The sequence below is a fragment of the Gymnoscopelus braueri genome (assembly GCF_963280865.1).
Source record: "Gymnoscopelus braueri genome assembly, chromosome: 15".
Lineage (NCBI taxonomy): Eukaryota > Metazoa > Chordata > Actinopteri > Myctophiformes > Myctophidae > Gymnoscopelus > Gymnoscopelus braueri.
The window spans coordinates 48,406,180-48,433,965 of record NC_137620.1 but is presented as its reverse complement, the minus strand read 5'-3'; the positions used below and the strand labels follow the sequence as shown (position 1 = coordinate 48,433,965).

General features: G+C 41.5%; 1 protein-coding gene across 1 annotated transcript in view; it reads right to left on the bottom strand.

Annotated features, from left to right (window-relative positions):
* Positions 1-27,786, bottom strand: part of LOC308102372 (uncharacterized protein) — a 1,220,233-nt gene that overhangs the window by 657,855 nt on the left and 534,592 nt on the right. The gene's annotated exons all lie outside the window — the stretch shown is intronic.

Genomic DNA, 27,786 nt, shown 5'->3' with positions numbered 1-27,786 from the left:
GGGGCTTTTACAATGTAACACATTGACACATGGGATATATAAGGTATGCAGTAGAGCTCTGCCACTCATTCATTACCAGACTTAGTTCATTATTAAACCTAACCAAAGTGTACACTTAGTCACTCACCTATGTTGCACTGTGTTGTTGACACAAAAGGGAGTCTGAGAGCAAACTCTGCTCCCTCCTGCACTACACACACACCTGTGTGATGTCATTATGCCACTCCCCTCCCCCAACCACCTGGGTACTTTTCCTACACCACTCTCCTCTGAGAGAGAGAGAGAGAGAGAGAGAGAGAGAGAGAGAGAGAGAGAGAGAGAGAGAGAGAGAGAGGGAGAGGGAGAGAGAGAGAGAGAGAGAGAGAGAGAGAGAGAGGAGGGAGGGAGGAGGGAGGGAGGAGGAGAGAGAGAGAGAGAGAGGGAGAGGGCGGGAGAGAGAGAGAGGGCGGGAGAAAGAAGAAGTGTTAGGTAACTTGCCTTTGACGAAAATGGCAGATCTACAAGCTCACCACGCAGTGCAATGCGACACGTTGTGAGCTTGTAGATCGAGGCTGTTTTAGGTGTGTGACACCATTGTACGACGAAGCATAAATTAGGCTTTTAAAGTGGCAGTACTATTATTGCCTTGTCTGTGAGAAGTTGTGTTTAATTATTGGCCATAGTATATTAAACGTTTAACAACTTGTTTGTAAAATTTGCCAACAACTACCAATAATAGAGAAGGATCGACGAAATGTAAAATATATATAAATATAATAACTGTCCCCATTTACACAGTGATAATGTTATTTATTTATTTAGTTCATGTTTTTGTTTGCATGCACTTTAAAGTGTATAGTGTGTCTGTATTGTTTTCAACCCTTATTCATATACTCTATTAAATATGGGTCCAAAATGTACCTCAAATCTGAGTAATTGGTGTCATTCAGTACTATTTTGTTATTTGGTCTTAAATTCCATTCAAAGTGGCAAAAAAGGCATGAAGGGGGAGATGTAGCTAAGCAGTAGAAAGCAGAAGACAATGTCCATGGAAAGTGTATTTTGTAATTAGGAAAATTACACTCATGTCTATGTGCATTGTTGTACAACATGGTTTTGGTTCTACAGTTGACCCACCTCTGTGTTTAGGCTACAGTCAGTATGGGAACCAGCACAGAGACAGAGAAGGGAGTGGAACGAGTCCCAACATTCCATCTAAGTTATGTTATGACTGTAAACAAACAATATAATCAGGCTGACTTGATGACAGGCCACACCCAAGCTTCACCCCACATGAGAACAAGTTAAAATGCTCATAATGCACATACCATGAGTTCATACAGTATAGTGACTGTATGAATGAATGGCAACAGGAAAGGTGGGCACCAGAACACTCTGCGCACTAAGGAAAACTGGGCACCTTGGAAGAGTGGGCACCAGGGAAGTGTGGGCACCCGGAAGAGTGGGCACTTTGGGGGGGGGGGGAGTGGGCAGACTGGGCACTAGAGAAGAGTGGGCACCAGGAAGACTGGGCACCAGGAAAGCTGGGCACTAGGAGGAGTGGGCACTAGGGAAATGTGGTCACCCGGAAGATTGCGCAAATTCCAAATGCAAATGAGCCACCGTCATTGGTACGGATTGTTCCTTCCAAACAAAACAATGGAAAGCACACCTTTAACGATGATAATGTGCTCATTCACAGGTGATCTAGCTATGCAATGCAGGTAATAGGAGGCACTGGCCATCAGCACGTCTGGTCAGTCACAGCATCTGTATATGAAAATGCATTGAAATAATGAGCATGAATGGAACCACCACAAACTAGTGAAACAAAATCTTTACATGCTGTTATATGTGTGAAGCCTTAATGCAAAGATGTCACACCTCAAGTTTCCACATGAGAGCTGCTCTTATATTTCAGCCCCAGGAACACGTTCATGCACGCACACGCCCATTCATGCACGCACAGTCGCACACGCCCATTCATGCACGCACACGCCCATTCATGCACGCACAAAATAAAATTCACGGCACTCCATGGACAGCCAGTTTTTATTCCCACCTTCAGAGAAATTGTCTCTGTGAGCTGCTGCCCACAGCAGCTCACAGAGCCAATTATTTGAACAAACATCACCTGTTACTAGGCAGACATAATGCTGTGATACAGTGACACACACACACACACACACACACACACACACACACACACACACACACACACACACACACACACACACACACACACACACACACACACACACACACACACACACACACACACACACTCAGACACACACACACACACACACACACACACACACACACACACACACACACACACACCTCCCCCTTAAACATAACCCTCCCTTGTTAGCGTCGACAACTTCAACTCAACAAAGAAATAAGCATGTCGCTGCACGTTGGTGAATCCTGTGTATACTGCGTACTGGTGTTGCGTGCCAACAATAGCTGATCTAGATCTACAAGCTCACAAAGTGTTGCAGCTCCACATGTCAGCTTGTAGATCTGCTTCCCTCCAATGCAACGTAACCACAGCAACACAAACTAAACAAACCAATACTTTTACAATTATTAAACCTAACCAAAATGTAAACACTTACCCTACATATGAAGAGTTGGAATCCCAAAAAGGTTGCACATCAAACATTTCAAATCAATGGAGGACAAAGTGCTCGTATTTTTTTATTATACCATTATCAATGGGAGGACAAAGTACTCAATTGCTTTTATTATACTATTATAAAATTATACTTTTCTTATTGGCACACATGTTCGTCTTTTAATGTTATATGTATACTGGATTTTGGGTCTAGCACTCCACTGGGAAAACCCATTGTTGATGCACAACCTCTTGCAGAGAGAGAGAGAGAGAGTGAGAGAGTGAGTGCCGGCTCTCCCTATAGACGAATCCACAGACGCGCTGCCTGTAGCTGCCTGTAGGCAGCCATAGCTGAGGTGTCAACGCTCCACACCGCGACACCGCAGCAATGGCCACCTACAGGCAGCGTGTCTGTGGATTTGTCTATAAGCAAACTACGTGGCCCCGAGTTGCCAGAGGCCCCCACAGGCTGCCGTCCAAACAAATTCATTATTTTTTTGCCGTTTCTCCTGAAAGAACCGATAAGGCGACAAGTGAGCTTCATCGTCATGTTTGTTTCTGGAGCCAGAGAGGAATGTTATCACTCTTTGTAGGTGTCAGTGGTGGAAAAAGTACTCACATTTTACAGTAAGTAAAAGTATCAATATTGCAATGCAGAAATACTCTGTTACAAGTAAAAGTCCGGTATTTAGGGTGACCATACAGTATGTTCCGATTTGTGCGGGACAGTCCCACATTTCAGTGACTTTTCATGCGTCCCGCAAATTGAGACGCTGTACTGCATTTTGATTGATAGGCTCCAGTTTTCAAATGTGCGTTTAAAATCTTGGTTTTATCAACTAACTGGCTGTGAGCAGCGGAACAGTGGAGCCTCCTACTGTGGAGGCTGTCATCAGGGGGTGGGCCGCGTGTGTGCGTGAGTGCGTGCGTGCGTGCGTGCGTGCGTGTGTGTGTCGAGAAACGCAGCCCCAAAACACACTCGCTCCTATTTTTTTCGCCGACTGAGGCCGCCGGATATATCCGGGGCGAGTGTGTTTTCGGACGAGCGTTCTTGTATTCCACCAGCAACATGTGATTTCATTCACTGGCTTGTTTACAAGTCAAATTTGGGGAAAGAAAATAATCATGTGCTCAACAACATAATAAGAGGATACAAGAGCTATCTGTGCTAGCTGCAAAGTGTGCATATTTAAGCAAGTATTTTAAAACAGTGAAAGCTACCGAGGAAAAAGAAACAGAAAGTGATAGACCCCCGCCACGACTCAAACTATAGCGACCACGGGAGCTTATCATCACATCCAAAGATTTGTTGTGAATAATTATAAACAAACAACCTCCTGGTGCTTCCAAGTTGGGGGGTAGTTTGACCAAAACCGAAGGTATCGAAGAGGAGGACACGGAGAATGTTACGGTGATCAGAGATCAACGGCAGTTTGGGATTTCGCCCCTCCTGTTTAGCAGCTGTCATTCTCATAATGTTAGGAGCAATGGACCTGGACCAGCCCAGGCAACAGTGACACTACGACCAGGTAGGGTCCAGTGTTTCCAAATGGACTGCAGTCTGAACAGAACCCTATCCATCACATCCAAAGTAGACTAGGTATTGTTTTGCGACCAAAAGACCATGTATTACGCAAGTACATAATGAAGTTGACCAAAGTTCCTCAGCTGCATTATATTTGTTATTAGTGTCTGTCTATCCTCTGAAACAAAGGGGTTTATAGTGAGAACTTGGCGTCACGGCCATCCACTGTGCGTAAAAGTACAAAGGTATTGCCGTCAAATATACTTAAGTACTAAAAGTAAAGGTACTCCTTCTGTACAATATCCCATGTTATGCTTCAAAATGTATAAAATCCTTTGAAAATAGCAGATCTACAAGATCACAATGCGTCACATCGAGACGAATTGTGAGCTTGTAGATCGGCCATTTTCAAAAAGTACTGAAAATTGGGGGGAAAGAAAATACTCAAGTAAAGTACAAATACCTCAAAATTGCACTTAAGTACAGTACTTAAGTACATGTACTTAGTTACTTTCCACCACTGGTAGGTGTAAGGGTACATTAATACAATAGCGTCATAATAGCAGCAGCTAAAAGAGGAGGGAACAGCATGATCCTTTTCAAGTAGGAGACCAGAGGTGGCCAGTGTCATGAGGAGCTGACTTAGACAAAAATACAATTTTCCTCAAAAAATTACTTGGGCCATTAGTTTAAGACGGTGATGATATTTGCCTCTGAGATATTGTACTTTTACTCCACTACAATTATTTGAAAACTAGTTACTTTTTAAATTTAGATTATTATTACAAAACACACATTAACCACTTCAGCCCAATATTTATTTCGGCCATTTGAAAATAGCCGATCTACAAGCTCACAACGCGTCGCAATGCGAAGCGTTGTGAGCTTGTAGATCGGCTATTTTCTAAAGATTTTTCAGATTTTATACATTTGAAAACTTGTGAAATGGGACATTCTGCATAATGAGTACTTTCTACTTTTTGTACTTTAAGTACATTTTGATACCAATACTTGTGTTATTTTACTCAAGTAAATTTAGAATTCCTTTGTCTTGTAACTACATTACTATTTCTACATTACTATATTGAAACGTTTATGTTTATGTTTAGACATATGAGTACTTTTTCCACCACTGCCTCGACCTAGTGGACTCCTGAACTGCATTCTGACTCCAAGTCCAGATGCAGATCAGGAGTCCAGATGCAGATCAGGAGTCCAGATGCAGATCAGGAGTCCAGATGCAGATCAGGAGTCCAGATGCAGATCAGGTCCTGATCTGCATCTGGACTCAGATGGTTCCCTTCTCTGGTGAGGAGGCTGGACTCACCGTGACCTTTGACCCTGAGCTGCAGCCACAGAAACTCCCCAAGATCTGACTGAAAAGAAGCTCTGGATTCCCTTGTCGCCCTACACCTTTAAATATGTACTACTGTATATTGTTTTGAATGTTTAAATACTCACATGTTCACACTTTTGTAAATTGTACTTTCATAAAGGCTAAACCATACTAAAGGTTGGATTATTCTAAAGCTCTGTCAGACACTGAGCCATGCTCAAACTAAATCTTCAATCCAAATTAATTTCTAACAATATGTTATATAACAATCTAACAACAATAACAATGCTAAAGTGATCATAAATGATTTAGTAAAAACAAAGAATGTACTACTGCTTTGTTATTGCTGTTAGTGACAAATATACCTCTTCTATAATAACTATGTTTTTTGCCACATGATGCTGCACTGAGATGCCACCCTGTGGTCGAGTTGGGTAACTGCACCTCAGTAGAACAGTAGAATAGAGTCAGGTTTATTGTCACATCACAGGTTTACAAGGTAAAAAAGTGGGTGAAATACGTTTTCGTACATCGTTCCCATCGCAACGTTATTTCCATAGAAAGAAGAGGGGAGGAAGAAGAGGGGGGGCGGGGGGGGCAAGTGGGAAGGGAGATCAAACAAGAGAACAACAGAAAGGCCAAACAAGTTATCTACATATTTACACTAGTAGGCTACCTGAGATTAAAAAATATGATGAAGGTGCCTGAGCATAGCAGCAATGTATGTATAGGCTACTGTACATGATATACTTATGGACGTTAAGGTGCTTAGAGAAAAAAAACAGAAAAGCACAATAAAAGACAAAAAAAAGTCAGTGCGTTATACATGGGATTAAGGTGCAAAATGTCAGTGTGTGTCGACTGCATAATCCACATAAAGTGGACTGACCCTGGTATAATCCGCAAGTAGTTCCATGAGATATTTATGTTTGCTTTAATATATCATTATTTATCAATTGAAATACAAAAAAATATGTTAATCACATTAACTCTGGCATCCATGTTGGTCCACATTAGTAATACATTTTGACAACAAAAAAAATGAAGCTAGCTGATCTGTAAGGTCGCAGTGCACCGCATTGCAACACGCTGTGAGCTTGTAGATCTACTATTTTTTGCTATTAGTCATACAAAGATTAAAGGAATATGTAGGTATTGAGTGGTAGAGAAAAAGGCCTCTGTTTTTTGCTTTCTTTTACAAATGTAACGTACCCTGAACATTTATGAATGAGAATAATTAATTCTAAGAATTAATTAATGAATCATATTTGAACCTATTTAAATCTCTTATGTTACATAACTGACAGAAAGTGTTGAGAGCAAAGCTCAGAAAAGACATTCACTATTATTCAGACAGTTGAGTGCTAAGTGCATCAATAACATATTCTGATCAGCCTTTAACAATGCATTGAAATTACTGTTATAATAAACACCTGTTCTTACCCTCTGCTTTGGATTCGACCAACAATAAGTGGAAGGAGAAGGGCCTTGTCTCTTTCAGTGATCTATATAGTGATGGTTTATTTAGCTCCTTGGGAGATCTCTCTACTAAACTGGATATGCAAAACCACTTTTTCAACTACGCAACTTTGCAAGTACCCGTTTTATACCCTTCCCTAGTTTACCCGAGAAAACCCTATTAGAGACCATAATGTCTGGATCAGATTCCCTGTTTAACATTTAATCAATTTACAGTGCTCTTACCTCCTTTAGGACAACTTGTCTCTCTCTCACACACACACACACACACACACACACACACACACACACACACACTTTTTATTCCTGCCCTAAGCTTGCCTCTTTTTGGAAATCTTTTTTTGACACACTCAGTGTGGTCCTAGGATTCTCTGTGACTCCCTGTCCCCTAATGGCCATCTTCGGTGTGTCTCCTGTAGCGGGCAGATGTAACAGATTCCAGGCTGACGTGGTTGCCTTTGCTTCCCTCATAGCCAGACGGTGTATATTGCTTCCCTGGAAGAGCCCTAACCCTCCCAGTGTGTCTTCATGGATAAAGAACTTGGTCTGCGTTTCTCCATTTGGAGAAAATCAAACACACAGTTAGAGGTTCGTCTGGGAACTTTTACAGAACCTGGGACCCATTTATTCACTATATTAATTCCTTGACCATGGTTTAATTAGGGATTGGCAATCCCCCGCCCAATATTTGTTTCTTTATTTATTTTTTAATTTTGTATCTTTGTACTTTACTCTGTTATCACCATTCTTACTTTTTTGTTATTTTGTTTTAAATATAATTGTTTGCTTTGTTTCCTATCTGAGTTCAGTTAATCTATTCTACTGCCCCCGGGGCAGGGGTGGGTGGGTGAGGGTAGGTGGGCTTTGTCTTGGCGTATAGTCGTTGTTTTTTGTCTCTCTTATGTTATGTTATGTTTTGTTATGTTTTGTGTCTTCTGCTCTGTTTGTGGTCATGTATGTCTTGTATTTAAAAATGAAAAAAGCTAATAAAATATATTTAAAAAATATATATATACTGTTATAATGCCTTAAAGCTGCACTATATAACTTTCCTCTTTGACCCCGGATTTGAACCCTGGTTTCATTGTTTTACCATTTAGCTAATAGTGCCTGCTTGCTCAGGGGATACATTGAATCTTGACCATCATCAGGTCAAAATCCATGTCAGATCCAGTGTCTAGAAGAGACATGACCTTTGACACGATCTAAATGTCTCAATAGAAGAGCAGGAAGACTAAATACAAAAAACACCCCAATTGTATAAGTTATTGTATTAACATACTCAAAAAAATTACATTTTATTGATTTAAAATAGTTACATAGTGCCACTTTAAAGTGTGATTGTTGCTAACCATTTCATCCATTGAAAATGCACTAGCGTATCTCCACGACCACGCGCATGTCGTGCAGGGAATGATTATCGCATCCCTCAGAAAAAACCTAGAGAACACCACTAAATGCTTGAAACGTGTAACTTGGTGCAACATTGTGTTGTGACTGGAAGATGTCTGTCTGCACAGGAAGATGCTGCTATTGGGGAGCGGCCTGTTGAAGCCTATAGCTGTTTAGTTTGTGTGATTGGTGCCTGAGGATCTGATTGAGGAGGTGCCTGTTAATCCTGTTAGCTTGTGATAACATGGGGAGCATCTTGGGTGGATTGATGTTGTATTGTGGTTGATTGATTATGAATCGAAGGGAGGAGTGTTCAGAGTATATACCATAAGGGGAAAGGCTCAGTAGTAGTAGTACAGTAGGCTGCCATGGGGAGCCTACATTTGAAGTTGTTTTTTTTGATTTTTTTGCAATATTTTCTTCAGTTGTACATTTTTGCCATTTTCGTTGTCCTGGCCTTGATCCAATTACAAATCTTTGTTTTTCTGCAAGCCTGCCTTGAGTCCTGGTCCATTTTTGAACATTTAATGGTTTTCACTTTGGGACGATCTACTTGTGGTGACAGTTATGAATATTTATCAGTGCTTACAACTGTCAATCACAGGGCCCTGAGTGCAGACGCTGATTGGCTCTTCCACTTTTTGGTTTATGCGCCAGACCGGTCTGCAGAAGACATGATGATGTGAATTCACGCGACCAGGATTGTTTACCAGGCTATAATTATACAACATTATTAATGCATGCAATATCTAACCTTATGTCATTAAATGCTTTATGCGTTATGATGAATTATTAGTGCTTATACAGTAAATAATAAATCAATCAAATGTGCTATGAGTAAAATAATGCATTATAACTATGTTTACAATAGCCTACATCATATAAAGTGTTACCAAAACTTAATTCTGTAACGTTATTAAGAAGTATATGTTTTTTATACTGTTGACAATGTTAAATGTGTTCATATGTAATGTTGTGTTTACTGTATAGAATCTTCCACAGTCTTAAGCAACATCGAACTGCAATACTGACTCAAAGTCACCAATATCCTCCACTAGAGGGCACTGTTGTATCACATATAGATCTGCAAAGTTCAGCTAGACTGATGTTTCAGTCAGACAGTGAACATCCTGCTGACTGATGTCAAACAGTTAGTTGTTTAAAAAGTGTAAATCAGATCAAAATGGATGCAGAAAGAACAGTCCTGCAGACATTAGAAGTCTACACTATCAATGGCAAATTAAAATGTACTTTTGTTTTGTCAAAGAGGGAAACTGACAGTGAGATCTAACAGCTTTCATCCTGGTTTCCCTATGTTGTGCATGTCTTTATAGGCAGATGTACAAGCTCACTATGCATCGCAATGCAATGCTCTGGGTTGAGTGACCTTAGATCGGTTATTTTCACTATTTTTAAATAAAGTATAAAATAGGGTTTAAGTGATTAGAACATTTCTCTGCTTTAATAGACTCCTTGAGTTTAATCCTAATTTCATCACCAAGCCGCACGTGGTTGATGTTAGGAATCGTGGGTCACATCGCTATGGCAACCAGGCAGACTTGTTCCATGTTGTCTCTGTAATGTCTAGCACTTAATTTAAGACTTTCTACTTTCTGTTATACCATTATGTAAATATAGTGTTTTAATGCTTTATGTTGACTGAAGCATAACCTCACTGTACTTATAAGGTGTGCTCCATGCAGCTCCTATCCTATATTAAAATTAAAAGTGGACGGCGGACTTAACATCCGTAACATCCGGACTTGCGAGGTGAACCGTTGTTCCGATCCGCACCAAACTACACTGTTCAGGAGTCTGCCATGACAATACTCACACCAGAAGCCACATGTAGCCAACGTATTCTGAGGCTTCAGATGTGCCTGGATAGGACGATAATCCTAATGATTGTGTATCGCGATAAAAACACAATAATCTTATCGCAGAGGATAAAATATTTTGTGAAATTGTCCATCGTGTCCAAATTGACCTGAGTTTTTCCCTGCTCTTCTATTGAGACATTTAGATCGTGTCAAAGGTCATGTGTCACTAATAGTGGTCTAGTGTCACGTGTCATGTGTCACTAATAGTGGTAAAGGTCATGTGTCACACAATAGCACTGATTTATGGGAAAAAATATATAAAAGCGGAAACATGGAGCTAGCTGCTTCCTGCCGGACAGCAACGATATATAGTATATTGTCACTGTCGGGCAGAAACCTTGTATTTCCATATTTAAACTTCTTATGTTTTTTCATAAATGAATGCCCGACTTCAGTGGTTCTCAAACTGGGGTCCGGGGACCCCCAGGGGTCCTTGAGGAGTTACATGACTAACAAATTGAACCAAATGGACCCGTCATAGTATAGATTGGGGTCCCAGAGATAGCAAATGGAATCAAATGGTGGTCTGTGGCCTAATGCGTATTAAACTGGGGATCCTTTAAGTTAAAAAGTATGAGAACCGGGGCACGGTGGCGCCTGCAGTAACTTATTTGTCTCTTCTGGGCAGCCAATCACGGTCCTGCATTCACTGCTTGTGGTCCTTAATTCTCTGCTGGATTTACTGTTTCACTGACCAGTTAAATCTTTCCCCCAACTCCCAGACTCCATTCCTAGTTGAGGAAGAAGGAGGAGCATGGTGAAACAGCACATAAAGGATTAAATAAAAATAAAGATTGATTTGATTGATTTTTACACTTTGTCAGCTTGTTCTTTTGTCATTCCATGGTACATCATGATCTAGTAATTGTATTCGTTTTTTTTACATAACCTGCAGTCCATTTGGAAATTAGTTGGCAGTTCATTGCAAGAGGAAGTTACAATCTTTTCTATTTTGATTAGCTTACTGCCTTCAAAGTACCCAGGCTGTGCTCCAGTATTTTATTTATTGTGGGTAATGTATTTGAGAACAGCGAAACCGATCATGTATGAGTTAATAGCCCTGAAACATGACTGTCATATCGTGACCGACCGTCATGGATGAGCTCAACTTGGTATTTAAACTTTCTCCCTTTTTGGTCCGTACATCTACATGAACGTTCAATTCCAAATATAAAGTGCTTACCCCATGGCTACGGATTTTACAATTATGTACGTTTCCTCAGAAGTACCCGAATATTCTGAATTATTAAATAAAAAGCATTTTAATCCGATTGGTGGCCATTTTCCCCTTATTTTCTTCATATGCTTTCAACTACGTGACCCTATCGGCTGGGAGGTGTATTGCACTCTGGTACATTATAGCTCTATGAGAAAATGGCCACCGATCGGATATTTTAATCCGATCGGTGGCTTTTTATTGAATAATACGGAAAATACGGGTACTTATTGAGGGCCCGTACATAATTGTAACATGTGTGGCCATGAGCTAAGCACTTTATTTTTGAAATCTGAACGTGTATATAGATGTATGGAGCAAAAAGGGAGAAAGTGCAAACACCAGGTTGAAGTTCATCCATGACCGATCTACTGTTTGTGGTAGCCGGCTACAGTGCCTCCCCGAATCCACATAAAGCCAATCCGTGTCCCAAGAGAAACCACGCTGCTGATAGACTAAACAACAACAGAGCCCATCCCCCAATACCTGAGTGTACCCCATAGAGTAATAATATATCAGTCTAGGCCTACTGTACAGCCACATCCCCTCCCCCCACATAACAGCAACTCGGCAAGATCTTTTTTTCATCAACGTATTTCCTTCATCAAGCCAGAAGATCGTGAGTGGAATCTATATTCTTATTGTTGATTGATTGATTAGCACTTTATTAGAAGTTTGCAGAAAAAAGCACATGAAAGTACAGTTCAATACAAGGTCAGCTAAGAGGATTTAAAACTCAAGAAAGCAATGGCTTGTTTCCATTGGGGGCCTCTGTACTCAATTAATTCATAGATCTGTTGTATTATGTTTTGAATTTACTTCTCCGATGTGCTTACGTTTTTGGGCCATTATCAACTCGAAGTTTTAATATGGTAAATAAATGTTCGGTTGTAATGTTACTCAAGAACTAATGGTGTCTGATCCGATGTGATTAGTTAGCTCTGGTCCATTGCTTTAGAAGGAGTTCTCCTTAACGCTATGTTACTTTCGATATGTTGCCTGCACACCCATAGTTGCGCCGGCTGTGCAGCCTCTCGTCTGTAGTAAAAATAAAGAATACTCTTTCACTATTCACCAAAACAAAGATGGGTTTAATTTGTTAAAAGCCTACTTTCCTTAGTGGGAACACTCGGAGCCCCCAACTCACGTCTAAAATACACTTTTTAGCCAGGAAAGAAAATATTTCACCGGAAGGAAAAAAATGTTTTAATTACTCCACTGCGCCCCCTACAGATATGATTAATGGAACTTTTCTATTGACCAGATTTTCCTTCCGGTTACATATTTTCTTTTCTGGACAAAAAGTGTATTTTAGACATGAGGTGGAGGGGTCCGAGTGTTCCCACTAAGGAAAGTAGGCTTTCCACATCTTAAAACCGTATTTGTTTTGGTGAGTAGCGAAAGTGTATTCTTTATTTTTTACTAAAGTGGAGAGGCTGCGCTACCGTCGGTATGTGGTCAATGCCCGAAAAGTCGCATAGCGTTAAGGAGAACGCTATGAGGACCATGTCGTTGCCTACATGAATTCACTGTGTTGTAGGTATATCATAAAGTTTAATGGCCACGCTACCCATTAACATAAAACTAACGTTGTATGATATCGTGACTGTTTAAGCTTTGTTCTACCAGGAGTCCTGTGTGTTAATAAATATATGAAGCCCACGTTAATTGATCTCCGCTGATCTTTTATAACGTAATGTTGTACATAATTATTAGTAATTATTTATTAGTATTACAGCCATGTAATACAACTGGATACAGGATAGGTGAGCACTAGGACATCTGGGCACCTTGATGTAAAATTGTCTATTTTGTCCAAAATGTTCAAAACAAATTGTTTATGGCCCAAAATGAATGGATAAACAGGTTTTGTATAGCAATTGTAGAAATATTAGACATTTAGACCTTTGCCGAATGCTTAAGCATGTTCTAATCATGTATATTTTACTTTACTTAAAAACATTTTGCAAATATATATATATGTTTTTAACATTTTGGACAAAATAGCCCATTTTACATCAAGGTGCCCAGATGTCCCTAGTGCCCACCTATCCTGTTGCCATAAAGGGTAATCTGTCAACCGCCCCGTCCCCCTCCCCTACTGTATCATGACTGAATTTGCATGGGGAGCAACAAGACACAGATTTCAGTTTATTTTATTTTTGTAGTCCAGTATAGCAGAAGACAAAGGCTTAACAGTTAAGTTAAATGCAATGCAATTCTTAGTTTGATAGCCAGATCTGATCACCTTTCAATGCACTGGCAGAGATTATTGCCTTTTACACAGGCTCCATCAATGCAGCATACTGAGGTAGAATGTAAGAAGGGAGAATTATGTTAAAGTGCAGTAAAGAGTTAATACCAAGCATATTCTAACTGTTGGTTTGTTTGTTTTTGATGTTTTCTTCAAGCATGCAGGATGGATCCTAAATTCAGGAAGGAGCCGGATGGCACTCCGTGTATCTCTGACTCGTGGAGAGCCATAAATGTCAAAAAAGAGAAAAGGCCATGGGTCAAATGTATGTCACCGAAACGAGTGAGGCAGGCTGCGCAGGATGCTGTTGTGCACCTTGGTGGGGACACCAATAGCGAAAATGATGTCCTGGGGCAAAACGTGCTGACATTTGGATGCTATGTTGGCGAAACTTTTAAGTGATTGGCTGAGAACGCGCTGGCCTATGCTGCGTTCATAGCCAATGATGTACGACTGGAGGAGTCAGGCCAAAAAAAGAAAAGAACAGAAAACAACCCTAATAAGCAGTCCAACCAACGTGCACTCTTCAAGTACCTCAACGCTTATGCTGAGGGCCGTTGGGCCATTGAGGAGAAGAGGAAAGAAATTGAATTGAAGAAAAATAAGACCTCCTCCCAATCTACCACTGGCGATGTCTTCACTTCCACACAACCTCACACAGCCTCCTCACAACTCTGAAGCTCCTCACAAGCGGCAACTCAAGCGGCCATCTCCTCATCCTCACGACAAGCCTCAGTGCCCGCAGCTTCACTGCGTTTATTGCTGACAGGGAGCAGATCAATTCAAAGCATTGACAAGTCTGTCAAGAAGCTGTGTTCGCAGCCAAATTTAAGCCTTGTAAGTTCACAACTAAACATTGCTTTTATTTAACATTGAGTACTTTTTCTCATGGTCTCCCCACACTCATTCCATGTGTATCCTGTGTAGTCCTTGCTAGTGAATTATATACCGTTTTGTCATCCTTTTTAAGCTGTTCCTACCAAGTCCACTGTAAGATCCGCCACAGTCCTAGGGGATGACATTTCTGACAGCGAGATGCTATCGGTTGATGAGGCAGGCATGATAGCACGTATGTTTTTTATGAAATCACTCACACACTCTTCCTGTCTCTCTATGGAGGAGTTGTAGATGTTTTCATATTGTTAATGTATTTTTGATATTCTTTTTCAGCTGTTCCTGCTACACACACACACACACACACACACACACACACACACACACACACACACACACAGTATGTTAGTCTGTTTATACTATACTGTTAGCTTGCTAGAAAGCATGTAAGTTTATTGTTTAGTATTTTGTGAATTACATTTTTTTTAAAACAAATTTTGAACATTATTTTGGGAAGCATTTATTGAAAATAAATCTGGATAATTGAAACATTTGGTTTGTCCATTATGTCCACCTAGCCCTCATCAGAATGAACTCTTTTACAGAGTTGTAGATGTTTTCATATCGTTAATGTATTTTATTTTGATATTATTCTTCAGCTGTTCCTGCTGCATCCTCAACCAGTGTTCCAGCCCCTCAGCAGACGGGGTCAATCACAGCAAGTATGTATTTATATAAATACCCATCTATCCCCCTCTCTCTTTCTCTCGCAGACTCTCATTTATGTTATGTTATTTCTTATGATTTTATTAAAGCTACATATATCCTCATAATCATGAATGTGATTTGAATTTAACAAACATACATGTGAACATATTTATTTGGACAAGCTTGTAATAGCAGTCACTCAAGATATTAGATATTAGTCAAAATGATATGTTTACCCACTACACACCAACACGTTGTTTCCTGATGAACAATAACCTGACAATAACAATGTTGTGGATGTCTATTCTCTTTGAAATATAGACTGTTTATGTATGTCTTCATTCATTCCGTCATTCTCTATTCCTCTTATCTGTTTCGTAGAGAGCAGAATTTGCCTTTATGCTGGTTGGAAACCCGCCCTGCCTGAGTGTGACCAGCACCATCTCCAAGGCCCTGTTCCGTTGGTCCAAAAAAAAACAAGCAACTATCGACGATGACAAGTTGGACAGGCTGTGCTATTTCAAAACTAAATTAAATAAAAAAAACTAAACTAATTTTTTCACTAAAAATCTTGAAAGAACTTACTTACTTACTGCCCTTTATGCCGGCTGGCATGTAGGGCAGCAACAAAGGATCTCCACTCCTGTCTGTTCTGGGCCAGCGTCTTTATAGAACCCCAGGTGTGATGCAGGTTCTTCAGCTCTCCCTTCACTGTCCTACGCCAGGTGTTCTTGGGTCGGCCTCTCTTACGTTTTCCGTCTGGTGTCCAGTGAAGGGCAGTTTGGGTGATGTTGTCCTGCTCTCTACGGATTACATGTCCAATCCATTTCCACCGCCTTCTTATAAGGATGGTAGCCATGTTGTCCTGTTTACACAGGCTAAGAAGGTGTTGGTTGGAGATGGTTTTGGGCCAGAATATTCGCTGTATTTTCTGTAGGCTTTTGGTGTGGAAGGTTGACAGTTTGTGGAGATCATTTTCTGTCGTTCTCCAACATTCAGAACCATATAGCAGGGTAGACAGGACGCAGCTCTGGTACAGTCTCAGCTTGGTGTTGGTGCTGTACTGGGCCGACTTCCAGACGTTGTTAAGCCTCTGTAAAGTGTTTCTGGCCTTGCTGAGTCTGTTTGTGATGTCTCTGTCTGCACCTCCATCATGACTGACAACGCTGCCTAGATATGTGAAATGATCTGTTGTGGGTAGGTTTATTCCATCTATTTGTATTGGTGAGGGGTTTGGGATGTTCAGCATCATCAGCTCTGTCTTCTTCTGGTTGAACTTCAGACCTACTTGTTTTGCAAAGGTGTTCATACGACATGTTTTCTCCTGCAACTGCTGGTGTGTGTGAGAGAACAAAGCCAAGTCGTCTGCAAAGTCGAGATCTTCCAATTGTGAGAAGAGAGTCCATCTGATGCCTCTTTGTTTGTCTTCGGTGGTTCTTCTCATCACCCAGTCTATGACCAGGTTGAAGAGCAATGCAGACATAACGCAACCTTGTCTCACCCCTGTTTTGACTGCGAAACTGTGTTGACTATTTCCAATGTGGCATGTGAAGTTGTTATAGAAACTCTTGATGAGGAGGACAAGTTGTTTTGGAATCCCATATGCCCGTAGTATTCTCCATAAGCTGTCTCTGTGAATACTATCGAAAGCCTTCTCGAAATCCACAAAGTTGATATACAGTTGTCTCTGCCACTCTGTACACTGCTCTATTATGAGGGTGAATATATGGTCAACACATCCTCTACCTTTTCGGAACCCTGCTTGTTCCTCTCTAAGCTGTTTGTCTATCGCATCTGATAATCTTTGCACGATAATTTTGGCAAGGATTTTGCTGGGGATGGACAAAAGGGTGATGCCACGCCAGTTGTTACAGTTGCTAAGGGCACCTTTCTTGGGGATCTTCACAATTATGCCTTTTGTCCAGTCATCCGGTACTTTCTTCCCCTCCCATATGGCTGTGAAGAGTGGCTTTAGAGCTTTAGCTGCCAGCTCGGGGTCTGCCTTGAACAGCTCTGCATTTAGGCTGTCCTGTCCAGGAGCCTTCCCATTTTTGAGGGATTTGGAGATGATTTCTCCAATCTCTGGTGGTTCAATCTCAACATCAAGGTCAGCTTCTGCTTCCTGTATATCGGCCTCTAATGTTGGCGGTGGTCTGTTGAGGATTTCGCTGAAGTGTTCTGCCCATCGAGATTCTATTTCTGTTTCAGATGTAAGGAGTCGTCCATGTTTGTCCGTGATCGGCACGTTGGTGTTTCGACGATACTTTCCACAGATTGTATTGGTGATCCTGTATACAGTCCCCTGTTCCCCTCTCATGGCTGCATCTTCTGCCTGTTTTACTAGATTACATTGAAGATGATCACATACAACCAGAAAACATCAATATCATATGGGAACAGATTAGAACAGCATATTCTGAGAGTAGTGAAGCCTGTCTAGGAACAACCAAACACAAAAGGAAGGATTGGATTACAACAGACACCTGGCAGTGCATTGAAAACAGGAGAGACCTGAAGAAAAAATGCTTAGAAACAAAGTCCGAAAGACTACAGGAAAGATACAAAGACCAGTACAGAGAAGCAGACCGAAAAGTTAAGAGGATGGTTAGAGCAGATAAGAGGGCCTACATGGAGGACCTAGTAAAACTTGAAAGAACATACCCTGCAAAATGTGTTTACATTTGTGTACACTGTATAATGTTGTTAACATTTTGAGAACCCTGCTACAGATGTGCTTACATTTTATTTCTAATTATTTTCAATCTATACTGCTGTTTGTTCAGGGAAGAAATGTTATTGGGGGATAGAGGTGTCAATCAACCTTAGCCAACCTACTGAGAGAGAGAGAGAGGGGGTGGGACTAAAAAGCAGAAAGCAGGAAGTCACTGTTAGAGTTCTCAACGAGCCTGAAAATAAGGCTCGGCCCTAACTGGGCCCGACTGGGCCGGCCCGAGGCTCGGCCCGAACCCGACTATTACCATCATGTTAGGCCCGAAAGCCCGAAAAAACCCGAGGGGGAAAAAATTGGGAATTTTTTTTTGATTTTTTTTTTTTTTTAATTTATATTATATATTTTGTAATTCTGTTCTGAAATCTGAATGAGATGGCGCTGACGGCGCTGAATGACTGGCGTTAACTTGCACTGTGCTGATTTAAATGAAGTTAAATCCTTGTCTTGTTCACAGTTCACACACCTAGTCTGTCTGTCTGACTGTGCGTGTGTGCAATGAATGAATGAATGAATGCACGCATCGCATTCGCATCGTCTACATTTCTCTGCCTCTCTCGGCCGAGTTCCCCCCCCCCCCCCCCCGACTGACTGAGTGAGTGACTGTCTGTCTGAGACCGACTCGAGACTGTTGTTGTTATTAGCTTAAGCTTACACGTGTTGGGTGAAAAATATAGTTTTATAAGTTCACGGGGACCGACGGAGATGCGTGCGGTTAGGTAGGCTACTGAACTAAATGCGGGTGGGTACTGGGTAACATTGTATTGTGAAAATCAGAGAGCACTGTTTCCGCCACTTGTGTAACTTAACACAGCGCGCCAGCATAGAGCACGCCAGTCAGTCATCTTAATTCACAAAAACACATTGAACATCCTGTTAAACCTTCAAATTAAAACCATCTGATCTGACATTGTCAACAACGACACATGGTACTGCTGCGTGTATGCGCGTTCTCGCGCGTGGCTATATGGAAAGCTGGCTCCTGTGTTCTTCACTTGATTTTTCTGCACGAACCTGACCAGTCAGTGACCAGTCTGACCACTGAATGTACCGCTATTGTTGAAGGCCGCTATCTTTTTCAACACACTTTTAAATTGAGTGACTGTCTGTAAATCCTTTTGGCTATTGTTCTAACATACTTAATACCTCACCTCATGTCATGATGACCAGCGGGGCCGCCAGGAGTGCAGTCGTCTTGCCGACGTAGGCTATCATCATTTTGGGACAAATAAAGGCTTTGAATCTTTGTTCTGTTCTTCCTATTTCATGATTTTTGATTGACCATTTATTTATTTGATTGACCATTATTAGACTATTTATCAAATATCACACAGCAAACGATAATTTAACTCCATAATGCAACACTTTATTAAAAATATAGGCGAGCAGCAGGAGACAGCAGTGCACTTGTAAATACAAGATATGGCCTACCAGTAAACTAAACTTAAAGTAATACTAGGTAACGTTTTCAACAAAACTAAAGTTAAATTGTATATCTTTTGTCAGTGGCAAAAGTTTCACAACACCCACTCCATGAATTTCACCCCCGGAAGCCTTTTATTTATATATTTTCTATTGAAAGTGGACTGGGGGGACCTTCCCGGGAAAATGACGTTCCTGGCCAACGTCATGACGTCGTGGCCGACGTCCCCAGGAACTACCGCAACGGTTTCCTGTTTGGCCAGGAACTACCGCGGTAATAGCAAAAAGGAACCTCACGCTGATGTTAAGATAATGTAGGATTGGAAGATCGAAAAAGAACAGAAAAAGAAAGCACAGCTCATGGTAACTAATGCTCCACTGGCTAAGAGAAACGATCCGTAGATAGTATAAAACAATTAAAAGATCGCTTTTTGAAACGCTTCCGGCTTCCGGTGAAAACGAATGGAATTCTGGGTAATCGAGGATTACGGAAATTGTATGCAGTGACGGTAGTGACCAGCAGAGGTTGCTAAAAATCGTTATTTGGGATTCTGCATTGTATAACTTTAACTAAATAAACACGCACAAAAATATATAAACTTTAAAACAAAATAACAGAAACCGTGTTTCTTGTTGTGCTTTAGAAAAAAAAGTAGCAGCAATAAATAAACTGAATAAGAAATAAAATAGCAGCTGTATAATGTTGTTAACATTTTGAGAACCCTGCTACAGATGTGCTTACATTTTATTTCTAATTATTTTCAATCTATACTGCTGTTTGTTCAGGGAAGAAATGTTATTGGGGGATAGAGGTGTCAATCAACCTTAGCCAACCTACTGAGAGAGAGAGAGAGGGGGTGGGACTAAAAAGCAGAAAGCAGGAAGTCACTCACTGTGGTGTTTTCAGTGGAAAAAAACGAGTGGACAAAAAGGGACATTAAGTGTTAAAATACATTCTTTTTGCACCTGAACCCAGTTATATGCAAATTCAACTAGCCACAGTAGACACATCCAGATATTGTATTTTGTTGCCATTACCAATTGAGAATTGAGTGAGTGGGCTACAATTTTTTTTTTTAAACACAAATATTCTCTTCTGGGGGGTCCCTGGCATAAAACATTTTCAGATGGGGGTTTGCACGGACATATAGAGCGTGCCAAAAATCCTGAAGGGGGCGTCAACAAGTGCCTTTTGGTAGCGGCGGACATCTTTGAGGGGTAAAAACCAGGTTGACTTAACAATGCCACGCGCAATGTCACGCCCCCCCCCGTGGTGACGACACGTTGGCACGCTCTATATCAATTTGGGTGCTTGGCATTAAAACGTTTGATCCTGATTATCAACCCACAGAAGCAGTAGAGACTGAGGACACTTCTTTTGAATCCATGGATGAGGAGGAGGGCCCTCAACAAGCACATCCAAACCGCCTGTTCCACCAGCTGTGCAACTTCCTAGCTGCTATTGTCTAAACGTGAAGAGGAAGTTTTGTGTGTGTGTTTTGTGTGCAAGTCTGGCATCTGCAGCTAATATGTGGAGTTTCTGAAACATTTATAAGCGTGGCCTGTGTGGGCCGCTCGGCTGCGGTTCAAACGTACAGCTGGAAGAAGAACGGCGAGAGGCGGAAGGCGGGGCATTTCCGCAAAGTCACAAAGAAGTCATTCGTGGCCTCCCCCAAGTCACCGGTCCAGCACAGGTACAACTGGAGGAGGTCCACCACTTCCTGAAGTCTGCACCACGAGAACACTTTATTTGATGTGTTTATTTAGACGGAACGATGCACTTTATCGTACTACAGTCACACTGACAAAGCATCAAAAGTAGCAGACCCTCAAGCTGGGTTGTGAGCTTGCAGATCTGCTACTTTTGCCTTTTTTTTTTTTGAATCCTGAAAAGTCATAGTTTTGGACTCCCTCCTGATTAGGGGAAGGTCAGACTCTTAACCCATTAATACCCATTGATGAGGCCCATTCTACAAATGCCTTCTAAATCAGTGTTGTGATATGTGATGTGATGATTTATAACAACCACTAGATACAGACAACTGGAGATCTAGTAATGTGACATGTTTATATGCTGAGCTGTTGCTACTCGCTATCATTGCTACCAGTCTTGTGAATATTGTGATTATCGCTATAATATCGTTAATCGTAATTACTTTTGCTACAATAATCATGATGTGTAATTTTCATATGGTCCCATCCCTACTGTGTTTACAGAACAACTGTCAGCCATGAGCCATGAGAAGGAGGAGTGAAGAAGTCGTATGAAGAAGTATATCGTCTGTCGGGTAGGAACCTCATATGTCCAAATCAGTTACTGCCGCGCTGTGAGCTTGTACATCTGCTATTTTTTAAATAGCCTGGTAAACCACCCCCCTTACGGAAATCTCATTTGCATCTGATTTCAGGAATTGGTCTGGCCTACAGGCCTGTATGGGCAATTTGGCTGTGGCCGGGAGCTGGGCGGGATTAGTACCGTTGACTGACAACCCCTTCAGCCAATCAGCCGTTCGTTTTCCCCATCACCAGCATGCAAGGGGACTTTTGAAAGGGCCATGCCGAAAATAGTTTGCTTTATTCGGATACATGCGTGTCACTGCCCGCCCCTGCCAGTTCTATGAAATTTTATTTTTGAATAGGCTCTTTCATGATTAATTGACCACATATATGAAGTTAAACAACTAAACTTCTATCCGAGCGATATCTTAAAAGTAAATTCCGTACCTCAAAAAATTAGTTTTAAAACCGAAACCAAAAATAGCGGACAAAATTTCAATGGTGGCCCGTTCCATTTTTTTTAAACATCTGTTTATTGTAGGTATTTTTCAATGTATCATAATAACAGGATTTTAACAAATAAAAGAAATACCACAATACAAAATATAAATGAATTTAGAAACACAAAATGATACAAGAGACAAAACAAAGCATACATAACAAACCAACATAATACATAACACAACCAAAAGACATACAAGTCCTGTAGGCCAGACTCCCCCCTTATATCAAATGGAAATGAGATATCCGGAGGGAGGGGTTTACCAGACAATTTTTTCAATAGCCAACGCAAAAATCGGATGTTTAAAATACAAACAGATGTATTATCTTACATAATCCTAATTTTGAAGATTGGGGAGAGTTTTTACACACAAACCAGCAGATCTATTATTCTGTAAGTGAGTGAAGACGAAGCTGTATCAAGTAGTGTTTTGTTGAATGTATGTTGGTTATATGTTTGTGATAATGGTGATTTAAACTGCGGAGTGTTTGGCTGCCGTTTTATTGCAGTGTCGCGAAGGATTATTTTTCACTCTCTGGTCTCTCTTGTATTTAATGTGGGTTTACTTTGTGTTTTATTATTTCATTGACGGCACACTGTCCCTTCTGTTATCAATGTGTATGCTTCCGTTAGGTAGTTACCATAGAGTTACCTTATGTAATTACATTTCAGGGTTAGCTTTGCCCAGTAATGTGTGGAAAGCTTTACGTTGTCTTTGGTTATAGTTTAGTAGCTCGGCGGAGGGGGCATTGGTGGAGGGTGTTGTTATCGATTAGTGAGTGTATGATTCATTGTATTCTTACAGCTTCCATTGTTGGCTGATTAACATTTTTTTCCTAGAGTTTAAGGAACAACAGAGGAGGGGTCCTATGCACTGATTGGAAATGCGTTGGCACCAGGGCAGGAATTTCACGGCGGCCACGACGGCCATGGCCGTCGTTGCCCCTCTCATTGGCCGTGTGCCCCTCGAATAATGACATGCCTTCACGGCCACAGTGGCCGTGGTGCCCCAGCTGCGCCCAGCAACTGATTTCACAGTTTTTCCTCTGCACGATTTTCCTATAAATACGTTTTTTTTTTTAGACACCAGTCCCTTTGGTTGAGCTGTGCAGCTACAACATGCACAGTGGTAGGTAGGTTTGATTTTGAGACTCCTATGAACCGTCGGAATCCCGCAACACAGTGTAATAGACACAAAAGCATTACCGGGCCAAACAGGAGTTAAATCTAAAGCAGCCTGTTGAACTAATCAATGGTAGGTTTGATTTCTAGCCTGAGAGAGAGGAATGGATTCCCGATGTGTCCCGATGTTTTTACAACAGCAAAAGAATAGATGAATACATCTGATAAAATACAGCGAAATCCCCAAATTATGAGTCTTAATATAAAGCAAGCAACAGAATAACTGCAAACAAATTAAAAGTTTAGGCTATCAATATCATACAAAAGAGTGACCTCACCGCTCTGATGGACAAGAAATAAATAATCCTTTTGCAAACCACATCCATGTTCGGTTCGTTTGTCAATAATGATCTAAATGGGAAGTTTATTTCAGCAGATAGAATGTGACAGTTTTAGTCCGTTTTTTGGTGCGCAACACAGCCCTCGGTCACAGACCTTTTTTTTTTTTTTCCTAGTGTGTGGCGCTTTAAGGCAGCCGCAGTGTTTGTCGTCGGCGTGTGCCCTCGACTTTTTAAGTGTTTTATCTAGGTTTTAGTTGTTTTTTATTTTTATTTTTTCAAGGCAGCTTGCTGGGAATTGTTCTTGCATCATGTGTCGCCATCGGGAAAACTAATTGGAAATGGAAGGAGTAAATAATCGCAAATACTCTCCGCACTTCCTAAGAAGTCAAAGGAAATGCACAGCCCAGCTGAATGGGAATACAAAACAAATGCTGGAAAGCGTCGGGATTATCCGCAAAAGAAGCCGGGCAAGAGGATCCAAAGCTGGTAAAAACAGACAGAAGAAAATAACAATCTTAGAAGGACACAGACCGAATCCTAAACATAGGAGGAAACGGGTGAGTGTCCTGTCTGAAATACGCTTTGAAAAACCGGAACGAGAGCAGCCCCGAATGCCAAAGCTAACCCTCTGTAATGCAAGATCCTTGATAAATAAGACTGACGAATATGAACTATTGCTACAAACGCTAGATGCAGACATCGGATGCGTTACTGAAACGTGGGCTCACGAAAATATACCGGATGATTCGCTGTCGATCAAGGATTACCAGCTCTTTAGGAGAGACAGAAATGGAAAAAGTGGAGGGGGCGTGGCTGTGTACTGTCACGATAGACTGCAGGCAAAAAGGAGAAAGGACCTGGAGAGCGATGACATTGAGTGTGCATGGGTCCAAATACAACCGCGTCGGACCCCCAGTAGTGTCTCAACTATGTTTGTGGGGAATCTAAAATGTTAACCTCCTCCCACCCTGATATTCGGCAGGTAGTTAAACGCCAGACCCGAGGGCAGGCCATCTTGGACTTGATTTTTACGAATATGGCCAAACTGTACAGTCCTCCATCCACCCTTGCCCCCCTGGGTGCCAGCGACCACAAATGTCTGGTGTTGAGCCCATTAAACAAAACAGGGCAGAAACAACAGGTGAAGCGGAGGAGGGGCCGGTTAGTGACTACAGAAAGAAAAGAAGCTCTGTCAACATGCATCGCCATGACCAACTGGTCTGCTGTATATGAGGCTGAGGACATCACCGCCAAGGCAGCAAGTTTTAATAACTATATACAGACAGCAATGGACATATGCATGCCTGTGAGACAGAAAAAAATAACAACTGCGGACAAACCATGGATGACGGAGAAAATAAAGCAGGCTATAAAGAAAAGACAAAAAGCCCATAATAAATGGGGGAAAGTGGGAAAATGGAGAGAAATCAGAAACTCCGTCCAAAGACTCATACACAAGGCAAAAACCAAATATTATAAAAATGAAATGCAAAATCTAAAGAAAAAGAACCCTAAGGAGTGGTGGAACTTTATAAACAAAGGCCTAGGACGAACTAAATCACCGGAAGTAAAAATCAGAATACAGGGAGTAGAGGAAAACGAAGCTGCAGAAGCTCTGAACAATTTCTTTTCCAAATCATGGACTGAGATAACGCCCTATTGTGTCTACCCCTTACCTAGACCTCCCACACAGAGTGACATCTGCAGTATAGGTGAGATGAAGCTAGCCCTTACTCGGCTGGACCCCCGGAAAGCAAGTGGGCCGGACGGCATCCCAACCTGGCTGCTTAAAGAACAGGCAGAGGACCTGGCCCCGGTCATTACACATCTGGCCAACTGCTCTTACCAACAGGGGTGTGTTCCCGATATATGGAAAGAGTCAAATGTCTGTCCCATACCCAAAGGCCAAGACCCTGGCTCAATCTCAGACTGGCGTCCCATCTCTCTAACCTCCTGTGTTGGAAAAATAATAGAACGTTTTGTCTTGAAAAAACTTATGCCCACAGTGCTCAACGTGTGTAAAAACCAATATGCATATCTGCCCAAGCACAGTACCACAACAGCCTTAGTCAGAGCAATGCACACCTGGCTCACTGAGACCGACTCTAAACCAACAATGGTCAGAGTACTGTTGGCAGATATGTCAAAAGCGTTTGACAGAATTGACCACGGGACCCTGATGCAAAACATACTGGACTTAGCACTATGCCCATCTCTGACAGCCTGGCTACACAGTTACATCACAGGGAGGAGACAAAGAGTGGCGGCAAATGGGGCCCACAGCCCCTGGATTGAAGTCACATCTGGGGTGCCACAAGGGGGGGTAGTCTCCCCATATGTCTTCCTCCTCTATATGGCCACCCGGGACGCTGTGTTTGAGGACACTCTTGATGTTGGATACGCAGATGACATCGGGCTGTCGAGAGCGATTCCCATATCCAACATCATGTCAGACACATCAATGCGCCTGGAGGCACAAAGGCTGGACGAATGGGCAGAAAAGAACAAAATGATGCTCAATGGGAAAAAGTCGGTTGAACTTAGAATATGTTTCTCACGGAACCCACCACAACCTCCCCCGCTTATGCTGGGGGGACAGGAGGTACCTGTTGTGGAAACAACAAAGTATCTAGGATACCACCTTGACCAAAACCTGACTGGAGATGTGCACATTGAAAATGCAATAAAAACTGCCTCCAAGCGGCTGCACTTTCTCACGGTTATGGCGAGACACGGACTACCTGCAGATGACCTCGTCACCATCTACACCACTCTCATCAGGCCGTGTCTGGAATACAGCTCAGTGCTCCTAGTGGGCTGCTCTAAGAAACAACAGGCAGAGCTAGAGCGAGTCCAGACACGTGCCTGTAAAATCATCAAAAGGAGAGCTGGTAACATCTCACAACCCCTACCATCACTCCAGAGCAGGAGGGAGGAGGCTGCAGTGAAGATGGTCAAGGACATGCACGATGAGCAACACCCTCTGCATGACCTGCTACCTCCAACACGAGGCAGCTGCACTGCCAGGACTTTGAGGAACCAACACAAGCTGGCTGAACCCAAGGCCAAGACCAACAGGCTGACCAATTCAACAGTGCAAACTGCAGTCAGGCTATATAATGACACTATTTAGCTGCCAAAAAAAAAAAAAAAAAAAAAAAAAACACAGTATAGCCACCTGAACTGCATACATGACCATGCTCTGCTGCCCTGAAAATGTTTTAACCTGTACAATTTTGTGTTTTTAATCTATTTTTATTATTATTATTATTATTATTATCATGCATCAAATGTAAAGTTCTGCAGTTTTTTCAGTGGGGCCTTGGCTCCACTGCAAGCATGAATTAATAAAGTCAAAGTCAAAGTACCCAGGCCCATGAAATTCATATGCAGGCATAGTAGCCAATTAGAATGAAATCTGCAAAAACTGACTCATATGCTGATACAGAACAATATATTGGCTATATATTATCGTTGTCCGGTGGAAATCTTGTATGTTCCTTTTTTATTATTATTTAAAAACAATTTAAAATCGTGAAAATAGCCAATCTACAAGCTGTAATTATTAATAATTAAGAAATACTATATTTTAAAGAGTGAAAAATCAACTAAAGTCATTATTAGTGCAAGTTCAATCACATTTCATTTGAATGAAAATAACTTGTGGGGAAAATACATAACATCTCTAATCTGTGAATCTAATGTGATTAATGTGACCCCTACTTCAGTCAGTGAAGTCCAGGGCTGAATGTGACATATTGAGACCTATATAACTAAATATTGGTCATTTGCCAACACATTATTTTGTGAAATAAATGGGTTATATTTCACAGATAGTTATACTATTCTTATAATATATTAAAATACAATCATCCTTAACCTTCAAGTTAAATTCATTATTTCCGTGGACTTAAAAATCATTTTGGACTTGAAAATCTTTTTTTTTTCTTTGGATGGTCTTCCTGCCCTGGCATTTGGCCTTTGTGCCCTCCAAAAAATTACAACACCAAAGGCCAAGTGGCCTTGCCCCTAAAATGACGAGATTCCAGGCCTGGTTGGCACACAGGGGATTGTATCTATGTTTATTCTATGCATCTAGAATAACCGCCATACCACGCTCAGCGGTGTTCGGTGTATGAATTGATGTTAATGAATCTCTGTGTCAGCTGTA